Consider the following 9,683-nt stretch of genomic DNA (forward strand, 5'->3'; position numbering starts at 1 on the left):
GAAAACAGTATGGAGATTCCTCAGAAAACTTGGAATAGAACCACCATTTGACCTAGCTATCCCACTCCTTGGTTTATACCAAAAGGACTTAAAATCAGCATACTATAGTGACGCAGCCACCTCAATGTTAACAGAAGCTCGATTCACAATAGCCTAGCTATGGAACCAACTTGGGTGCCCTTCAACAGATGAATGGATGAAGAAAATATGATATATATATATGTGTGTATACACACACACACACACACACATACACACACTAGAATATTACTCAGCCTTAAAAAAGAATGAAATTATGGCATTTGCAGGTAAATGGATGGAACTAGAGAATATCATCCTAAGTAGAATAAGCCAATCCCCCCAAAACAAAGGTTGAATGTTTTCTCTAATAAGTGGATGCTGATCCAGAGTAGTGGGGGTGGGTAGGGAAGAGTGAAGGAACTTTGGATTGTGCAGAGGGGAGTGACTAGTGGGAGGGGTCTGTGGGATGGGAAGGACAGTAGAATGAGACAGACATTACTACCCTTTGTACATTATGATTACACTACTAGTGTGACTCTGCACCATGTACAGCCAGAGGAATGAGAAATTGTGCTCCATTTGTGTACAATGTGTCAAAATACATTCTACTATGAAATATAACTAATTAAAACAATTTTTTTTAAAAAAAATTAAAAAGATTATAAAGATGGATTGTGTGTGTACCCTGCCCTAAGGAGTTGATGATCAGTGTTGGAGGAGAATGTGAACAAATAGCCATAGTACAGGGTGATAGTGGAGAGTGTCATAATGGAAGGAGAAAGGAAGTTTCCAACATTAGTTTTGTCCCAAATGTGGCAAAGGCAAGCTCTTTTGAAACAGTATCTGGTAATGATTTGACTATTCCTTTCAGATGTTAACCAGAATCATAGCATGGGAAGTAATCACATAATAGAGTGATGTTTCACACACTGTGTTAATGTGAAGTTGTATTTTGAATCTCATTGTTTTTAAATAAGAATCAGCTGTCTTGTTTGGAACCACTTTGTATATCATAATATTAAATCTGAATAATGCATAAAACTATTCCTGGGAAGAGAAATGAATACAAAAGAGACACAATATAACACTGTTTAGCTAACATGAAAAAGTCAATTCTCATCATTTATTAGTGTTTTAAAACCTTTATTTTGAGCTCCAGTAGAAATCTCCAAAACATTAAGAAATTTATCCTATAGTAAGACATAATTTAAAAACATCCAAGCCAATAAAAAAATAAACAATAATAATTCACGTATAAATTCATTAGAAACTTTGCAAGAAACTTATACTAGTTTCCTTAATTGGCCGAAGAACATTTTGGGCAACAATGTAGTATTAATTTCTAAATAAAATCTTGATTGCATAAACAGGAAAAACAGCAACTATATTGAAACATTTAGAAATAAAGAGTTTTTGGTTTTAATAGAAAGGAGATGAAGCCTGGAAACCAATAGTTGCTATGAAGAGGTAGTCAGTGATATCATTATCAGATACATAGCGAAAATGTATTTGTTTTATAATAAACATAACTGAACAGAAATGTCTGATGTATAAAAACAAGTGAATGTATTTATGCATAGCAAAAGTTTTTGTTTTATTTCTTTATATTAGAAAATAGAGGTTCTATTTGTAGGGTGCAATAAATATTTTTTCTGAACAATAAGGTATAAGATTTATTTATTTTTATTTATTCAAAATAACTTCGTCTTTTTTCCCTATGCTGGGTATTAAACCCAAGGCCTTGGGATTGCTAGGCAAGCACTCTACTACTGAGCTACATGCCCAGCCCCATTTCTGTTTATTCAGATAGGTGGTGGGTAGACTAGTTGGTAGTCTAATTTCTTCCTATAGTAAGCTGAACATCCTAGCATGAGATACAGCCTTTCTATCACACATTTTTCAAGACACAAATTTGCCTGTCATAGACAGAAATGTTTTGCTTTGCAAAGTCTTGTGCAACTATTTTTTAAATTTGATTATTTTAAATATCTCTAGACCATGTGAACATAGCTCTTTCTTCCAGTAGGAAAATGAAGCAAAGAGAGGTGGAGGCACTATTTTAGAATATCTAGTCAGGAAGGAGAGGAGCAAGGACTGGAAGGCTTACCCGTGGTTCTTCACTAGAATAGTCTCACTGCATCATGTTACCTCTGCCTGATCCATGGAGGTCAGGGGAGAGGAATTATGAAGAAATTCCTATAATAAAAATAATATTCTATGTCCATATAGAATCAATAGTTGAGTTGTTTTTCTGTAATACCAGGGCATCTATCCAATAATCTTATAAGTAGGAATTGAAAATATTATTTTAGAGATAGGGAAAGTGAATTCTCCAAATTGGCACAAAGAGGGTGATAAAACAGGAAACTTGAATTCCATGTTTCTGATTCCTGGATCATTTCAAATACCACTCATTACAAAAGAACTGTCCCTTTGTTTCAATATTGGATCTCTGCTTCCTCTTGTGATAAATGGACTGTTTGCTGATGCTTATCCCAATAATGGTGTACAGGAAGACATATTTTACAGTTCTTTGCTTACTGTTCTCATTCATCCAATACTTATTACCTTTTACTAAATTGCTATTACTTTAAAATTTTGTACTAGAAAAAATTTTTAAAGAAATTTAGATGATATAATTCCTTGAATATTGTCAAAGAATATGAATATACTCAATAAGCCCAAGGAAACAGCCATTTAGCAACTAGAGCCTTATTTGGTTAACAAATTCCATTGACAAAGCTCATATTGTTGCTTTCCATAGGTGCATATGTTTATGATCTGCCATAGAACTTTTTCTTTCTCCTTAGTATTTTTAGTGGCATAAAAAGTTCTTCAATGGAGTTCAAAGAATGATAGATCCAATCATACTGTGTTATCGGAATAAAATACACAAAGCCTCCTCCCAACGCCAGGCACTATGCTAAGAATTTGGGAAAAAATAGTTAGGTCAAGGTCTCTTGGGAACCTAGAAAAGGGAGATGCGTGAACATGATTAATTTACTATGCAAGTAAGTGGAGTTGATGAAAAACCAAGGAAGCAGAAGGAGGTGAGAGGTGAATAAGACTTGAATTTAAGCAGAAACTAACATAAGTAGACCAAAAGGAGAATCTTACGGTTTTAAACCTAAATATTTTCTGAAAAAGATTACATAGTGTTAGTATAACTATGAAATAATATTTTTTATTTGAAATTAAAAAATAGTAATTATGAAGAAACTATTAGATTTAATATTTGGTGTCAATTTCATGTTTTATTTAGTCTAACTTAATGTTTAATACTTTATTGATTTAAGTTCACAAAAAAATTTAAAGGAAAGCTCAGAGATTTCCCCCATTCTTTCTTCCCTCATACATGTACAGACTCCCCCATTATCAATTTCCCACACCAAAGGGTGTGTATGTTACAGCTGATAAACTTACACAGACACATCATAATCCTAAAGTGCATGATTTAAACTAGAGTTCACTCTTGGTGTTGTACAATCTGTAGGTTTGAACAAATACACAAGGACATATATCCACCATTATAGTAACATACAGAGTGTTTTCACTGGCCTAAACATTCTCTTTACTACACCTATTTGTTCTCTTCAATCTACCTTCTGGTGACCACATATGATAAAAAGATAATATTTTTATCATCTCCATAATTTTGCCTTTTCCAGGTGTTATATAATTGGAATCACAGTATGTAGCCTTTTCTAACTGGCTTTTCCCTTAGTAGTATGCATTAAGTTTCTTCCACATCTTTTCATAACTTCATGGTTCATTTCCTCTTAGTACTGAATAATATTCAAGTGTTTATCTATTCACCTTGAAGGACATCTTCCAAGTTTTGGAAATTATGAATAAAGCTGCTACAAATATCCATATGTAGGGTTTTGTGTGGATATAAGTTTTCAACTCCTTTGAGTAAATACCAATGAGCCCAATTGCTGGATTGTATGGTAAGAGTATATTTAGTTTTATAATAAACTGCCACACTATTTTCTAAAATGGCTGTACCATTCTACATTTTTAGTAGCAATGGATGAGAGTTCCTATACCTCTACATCCTTTTCAGCCTTTGTTGTATTATGGATTTTGGCCATTATTTTAGGAATGTAGTGGTACCTCAACATTGATTTAATGTGTACTTCTCTGGTGACATATTGCTATGGTCTGAATGTTTGTGTCCTTTTGAAATTCATATACTGAAATCCTAATCTCAAAGATGATGGTATATTTTCTTTTTACATTGATACATAATATTTGTACACATTTATGAGTTATAGTTCAATAACTCAATACATATATACAATGTGTAATAGTCAAATCAGAGTAATTAGCATTTTTATCTTCTAAAACATTTGTAATTTTATGTGTTGGGAAACTTCCTCTTTTCTAATTATTTTGAACTCTATCTCACATTGTTAAATACTATAGTGTACAGGAATTGATGGATACTTGGATTGATTACACACGTTGGCAATTGTGAATATAGTGCTACTATAACATGGGAGTGTAGATGTATCTTTATTTATTTGTATATATATATATATATATATATATATATATATATATATATATATATATATATATTGTGGTGTTGGAGTTTGAACCCAAGGCCTTGTGCATGTGAGGCAAGCACTCTTCCAATTGAGCTATGTCTGCAGCCCAAAGATATATCTTCGATACACTGATTTTATTTCTTTTATGTGTGTACCAGTAATGGGATTACTGGATCATATGATAGTTCTATTTTTTACTCTTTTGAGGAACCTCCACACTGTTTTCTATAATGAATATATTGACATTTATCATAAGAAGGCTTACAAATGGCCAAAGGTAAACAAAAATTTGCTTCACATCACTAATTATCAGGAAAATGCAAATCAAAACCACAAAGAGATATCAACTTATTCCCGATAGAATGGCTGCTATTAAAATGACTAAAGAGCAAGTGTTGGTGCTCCCTTCCCATATGCATGCACAATATTTCTGTCCAAGGACTGTTTATTAATGTAGTTTTCTGAGCTTTTCTTTAATATACACGTGAAGATATCACTATCCTCTTACTGTAATAAATATTTTAAAGTATTAATAGAGAAACTAGTTATTGTGTTAGGAAATTTATGATAATAATCCCAATATTTATTAGCTTTAAATATGAAGAATGATGTTAAGACCCCCATGTCCTGTACCATGGTGACACTGAGCCCCTCAGGGATTAAATGTTGGTATAGGTCATGCATGAAGTTAATGGCCCATCTGTTACTACATAATACTTTCTAGCTACTGGTGACTTTGGTAGTTTATTTTTTTTTCATGAACTCAGGACCTATCTCAACAAAACATTGAAATAGCATTCCACAAGGCTTTCAGGGTTTTATTAAGATTTTTTAAAATTGTAGATAATCAAAACAATGTACTGATGTTACCATATTTATACACATTCCATAAATTCTATTTTTCTTAAAACTCTAATCTTTCTGAAACAGGTACAATATCTCAAACCTAATGGTTTCTAGAAAAATTCCTACTTCTAAGACACACAGTAAGATAATGAAAATGCTCACCAAATTGGTGCAGAACTTATTAGGAACAGAAGTGGAGGGTAGTGAGTGTGCATATTGAGTAATTAGGGTGTTGTTACTCAGTGAAGCTGATCACTGGAATCTCTTGGAATGAAATTTTCTCAGTAAACTTCCTTAGGTTTATCCATCATTACAGTAATATGCTCAAGAAACAATTCAGAGTGTTCTGCACTAATTCTGTATTCATTTTGAGTACCAAGTAATCCTTCTGAAATGGGCTTCTTAGGTGAGAAGTTAGTACTTACAAGAACATCATTAGCAATTTTTTTCTCTGTTAGAAAAAATAATATTTGCATGTATTGAAGTTAACTGTACTTTTTCAACATCTGTCTTGCTTCAGGGGCAAATAGCAGAATTTAATTTCTTATTTTTATGTAGCTTTAAAAATACCATAGTGCACATAGTGAACATAGTGAAAGGAAGACAATTCCTATGTACATAAGATACCAAGATGGGTTGCAAATTGGTAAAACACCCCTATGTTGAACATTAACAACTTTCTCTGCTTAGTTTCATCCATTATCAAGCCACCATGAACTTATCCTAATTCTTGGTTAAAAAGAAGAAACTTACATTGATATTCATGACCTTTCCCACAAGTAGAACCTCATCTTTTGTTGTTCATACCCTTTCAAGTTTCTATTAAGGAGTGGGGATGTAGCTCATTGGTAGAGTGCTTGCAGGGCATGCTCAAGGCCCTAGGTTCAATCCCAGAACAGAAAAGAAAAATTCGTGTGTTCACTAATCAAAAAAGAGATCCATAATCTGAGGAAACAATGTATTCCAATGAGCCCTCAAAACATAACAATTAACCAACAGAGACAGCCCTTTAAAGAACTGAGAGGTGCAGAAAGACCAGATAACAGATTGTCATTTTTTCTAAGTGCTTTATGTAGGTAGGGAAACATTTCTGCACAGACTAGACCAGAGAAACCAGTGTGTGAAAATGTTTCTGATACGTGTTTAGAGTCTATCTACATTTTTGGAAAAAGAATGAGAAATTCTTTTCTGCTTAAGGATGGTAAGTGGAACTCATAGGCACTAAACAAATAAGGTTTTATGCTGATTTCCTTGTTGCAAATATTGAATTTTGCATATTTAAATATTTAAAAATACTTCTTTTATAGTACCTGAATATTTTCCTTGAAATGTATAAATGTATAAATTTGGATTGTTTTCCACTTTAAAATGCCTTTTGCATAGCTTTCTTTTTTTATGTTTTATTTTTATTTTTATTTTTTTATTATTTTTTTATTGGTTGTTGAAAACATTACATAGTTCTTGATATATCATATTTCACACTTCGATTCAAGTGGGTTATGAACTCCCATTTTTACCCCGTATACAGATTGCAGAATCACATCAGTTACACTTCCACTGATTTACATATTGACATACTCATGTCTGTTGTATTCTGCTGCCTTTCCTATCCTCTACTATCCCCCCTCCCCTCCCCTCCCCTCCCCTCTTCTCTCTCTACCCCCTCTACTGTAATTCATTTCTCCCCCTTGTATTATTTTTCCCTTTCCCCTCACTTCCTCTTGTATGTAATTTTGTATAACCCTAAGGGTCTCCTTCCATTTCCAAGCAATTTCCCTTCTCTCTCCCTGTCCCTCCCACCTCTCATCCCTGTTTAATGTTAGTCATCTTCTCATGCTCTTCTTCCCTACTCTGTTCTTAGTTACTCTCCTTATATCAAAGAAGACATTTGGCTTTTGTTTTTTAGGGATTGGCTAGCTTCACTTAGCATAATCTGCTCTAATGCCATCCATTTCCCTCCAAATTCTATAATTTTGTCATTTTTTAGTGCAGAGTAATACTCCATTGTGTATAAATGCCACATTTTTTTTTTTATCCATTCGTCTATTGAAGGGCATCTAGGTTGCTTCCACAGTCTTGCTATTGTGAATTGTACTGCTATGAACATCGATGTAGCAGTGTCCCTGTAGCATGCTGTTTTTAGGTCTTTAGGGAATAGACCCAGAAGGGGAATAGCTGGATCAAATGGTGGTTCCATTCCCAGCTTTCCAAGAAATCTCCATACTGCTTTCCAAATTGGTTGCACCAATTTACAGTCCCACCAACAATGTACAAGTGTACCCTTTTCCCCACATCCTCGCCAGCACTTGTTGTTGTTTGACTTCATAATGGCTGCCAATCTTACTGGAGTGATATGATATCTTAGGGTGGTTTTGATTTGCATTTCTCTGACTGCTAGCGATGGTGAGCATTTTTTCATGCACTTGTTTTTTTTTGTTTTTTTTTAATTTTTTATTGATTATTTAAAGCATTACATAGCTCATGATATATCATCTTTCATACATTAGACTCAAATTGTGTTTTGAACTCCCATTTTCACCCCAAATATAGATTGCAGAATCACATCTGTTACATATTCACATTTTTACATAATGCCATATTAGTGTCTGTTGTATTCTGCTACCTTTCCTAACCCCTACTATCACCCCTCCCCTCCCCTCCCCTCCCATCTTCCCTCTCTATCTCCCCTGCTGTTGTTCAATTCTCTCCCTTTTTTTCCCTCCCCCTTGCCCCTCATAGCCTCTTGTAATTTTATGTATCCTTGAAGGTCTCCTACCATTTCCATATGCTTTCCCTTCTCTCTCCGTTTCTCTCCCCCCATTCGTCTTTGTTATCTGTAGTCTTTTCCACATGCTCTTCCTTCCTGTTCTGTTCTTAGTTGTTCTCTTTATATCAAAGCAGACATTTGGCATTTGTTTTTTAGGGCTTGGCTAGCTTCACTTAGCATAATCTGCTCTAATGCCATCCATTTCCCTGCAAATTCTATGATTTTGTCATTTCTTAGTGCTGCATAATATTCCATTGTGTATAGATGCCACATTTTCTTTATCCATTCATCTATTGAAGGGCATCTAGGTTGGTTCCACAGTCTAGCTATTGTGAATTGTGCCGCTATAATCATTGATGCAGCCGTATCCCTATAGTGCGCTCTTTTAAGGTCCTCAGGGAATAGTCCGAGAAGTGCAATAGCTGGGTCAAATGGTGGTTCCATTCCCAGCTTTCCCAGGAATCTCCATACTGCTTTCCAAATTGGCCTCACCATTTTGCAGCCCCACCAGCAGTGTACAAGTGTACCTTTTTCCCCACATCCCCGCCAACACTTGTTGTTGTTTGACTTCATAATGGCTGCCAATCTTACTGGAGTGAGATGGTATCTTAGGGTGGTTTTGATTTGCATTTCTCTGATTGCTAGAGATGGTGAGCATTTTTTCATGAACTTGTTGATTGATTGTATGTCCTCCTCTGAGAAGTGTCTGTTGAGGTCCTTGGCCCATTTGTTAATTGGGTTATTTGTTATCTTATTATTTAATTTTTTGAGTTCTTTGTACATTCTGGATATTAGGGCTCTATCAGAGGTGTGGGGGGTAAAGATTTGTTCCCAGGATGTAGGCTCTCTATTTACCTCTTTTATTGTTTCTCTTGCTGAGAAAAAACTTTTTAGTTTAAGTAAGTCCCATTTGTTTATTCTGGTTGTTAACTCTTGGGCTATGGGTGTCCTATTAAGGAATTTGGAGCCCGACCCCACAATTTGTAGATCGTAGCCAACTTTTTCTTCTATCAGACGCAGTGTCTCTGATTTGATATCTAGCTCCCTGATCCATTTTGAGTTAATTTTTGTGGATGGCGAGAGAAAGGGATTCAATTTCATTTTGTTGCATATGGATTTCCAATTTTCCCAGCACCATTTGTTGAAGATGCTATCCTTCCTCCATTGCATGCTTTTAGCCCCTTTATCAAATATAAGATAGTTGTAACTTTGTGGATTAGTCTCTGTGTCTTCTATTCTGTACCATTGGTCCACCCGCCTGTTTTGGTACCAGTACCATGCTGTTTTTGTTACTATTGCTTTGTAGTACAGTTTGACCTCTGGTATCGCTATACCTCCAGATTCACACTTCCTGCTTAGAATTGCTTTTGCTATTCTGGGTCTTTTGTTTTTCCATATGAATTTCATGATTGCTTTGTCTATTTCTACAAGAAATGCCGTTGGTATTTTGATTGGCATCGCATTAAACCTATAGAGAACTTTGGGTAATATCGCCA

This window comes from Spermophilus citellus, assembly GCF_964194105.1.
Source record: "Spermophilus citellus genome assembly, chromosome: 13".
NCBI lineage: Eukaryota > Metazoa > Chordata > Mammalia > Rodentia > Sciuridae > Spermophilus > Spermophilus citellus.